The sequence below is a fragment of the Mytilus edulis genome, chromosome 5, assembly GCF_963676685.1.
Source record: "Mytilus edulis chromosome 5, xbMytEdul2.2, whole genome shotgun sequence".
Taxonomy (NCBI): Eukaryota; Metazoa; Mollusca; class Bivalvia; order Mytilida; family Mytilidae; genus Mytilus; species Mytilus edulis.
The window spans coordinates 46574322-46575785 of record NC_092348.1 but is presented as its reverse complement, the minus strand read 5'-3'; the positions used below and the strand labels follow the sequence as shown (position 1 = coordinate 46575785).

Here is a 1464-nt window from a genome sequence, read left to right as displayed (position 1 = left end):
GTATACCGTATGTTTTTTTTTTAATAATTATCTTGAAGGCATTTGGAACAAACCATACCATCACCAAGCTGTTTACTCATTCAATCATTTTCTATACACCCGATACAACTGAGTAAACCGGAGAAAAAAAGATGCACCAAATAACGTATTTCTAAATGTCACTGCCTTTTTTTCCTGGCACTAAATTAACTATAGAAATTAAAAAAAGAGGTTTTTAAAATGAAAAATTTCTTTTCTTTTAATGATTTATTCTTTTTGCCTAGAAACTCCTTCTGCTCTCTGTGGGGCACTCTTCAAATGTCCTGATCACTGCTCGGATATTTTGGATTCTGGTGTCTCTCTGTGGCAAACTAGAACAGCATCTGAAAGCATGGAAAAGAAATAACATAAATTTGAATTACATAAATAAAGTTGTGTACTTTTACAAGCTGGAAATGTTATCAAATTCTACCAATTATAAAACAATTATTTCAAATCATAGAAAACAACATGTTCATTTGAAACAATTGTACCAGCTTGCATAATAACAAGACAAAGCAAGAATCCTTTAAACCAGATCTGTGTTTTGCAATAACCATAATGTTCATATACAGATCAAACTATCAAAGATGAGAGATATTTAACGAAAAAATATAAAAGACCAAAACAGTGTTTAAGAGCAGACCATTTCTATATGTGTCAAACACACCATATCGAGTTGTATTGGAACGAATGGCTAGTGTTTAATGACACCCCTCCCCCTTTTTCTGATATTACTGACTCTGTGCATGGCTAGATATGTTTTATGTTAGTTTGCTAATAAGGGGATATATGCAATTATGTTTCGACATGAAACTGAATTAGATTCAGTAAGATAAGATCTTCTCATAATTTCTGTGAAGGTAAACATGCAGATAATCTGATTAATAATTTGAATGTGTTTGTTTATATTATGATTCTTCGTTAATTTAACTGTAAAATAGACTTACGCTAAATATCAAGAGGTTTATACAGAAAAGTCTTCTATCTTCTTTATATTTCTTAGACGCAGTTGTTCACTATTTGTTCATCAGTCTGGTGCGATAACTTCTCGAGGATGATTTTCAAAATTTTCTAAACGGATGTTAAAAAGAGGTGCGCGTGCTTGCGTGCGCATCCAAATATAAATATTCGGAACTCCAGTTGAAAAACCGCGAAAATTTAAAAACTTCTCAATTATTATGATTACATTGTACATCGATGATATTTTAAGTTTATATCTTAAATATCAATCGGTAAAAATAATTAATTAAATATACCGAATAATTTCACCTATTTATTTAATTGAATGAAAGCAATTAAAAAAATCGATTTGATTAAAAAAAAATATAAACTAAGAATATATCATATTTATACAGATATACATATAATTAAAATAGCATGAACAGGTTTTGAGATCTCCCAAAATATAGATAATTAATAAACCAAAATTATATTAGTTAGAGT

At 29.4% G+C, this 1464-nt stretch overlaps 1 long non-coding RNA gene across 1 annotated transcript; it reads right to left on the bottom strand.

Annotated features, from left to right (window-relative positions):
- Positions 1-211: 211 nt before the first annotated feature.
- LOC139522440 (uncharacterized) lies at positions 212-1168 on the bottom strand. The gene is made up of 2 exons (XR_011664431.1): positions 969-1168; positions 212-362 (listed from the first exon to the last, which is right to left on the bottom strand). It is a non-coding gene; the product is annotated as an uncharacterized lncRNA (long non-coding RNA).
- Between the last annotated feature and the right edge of the window lie 296 nt (positions 1169-1464).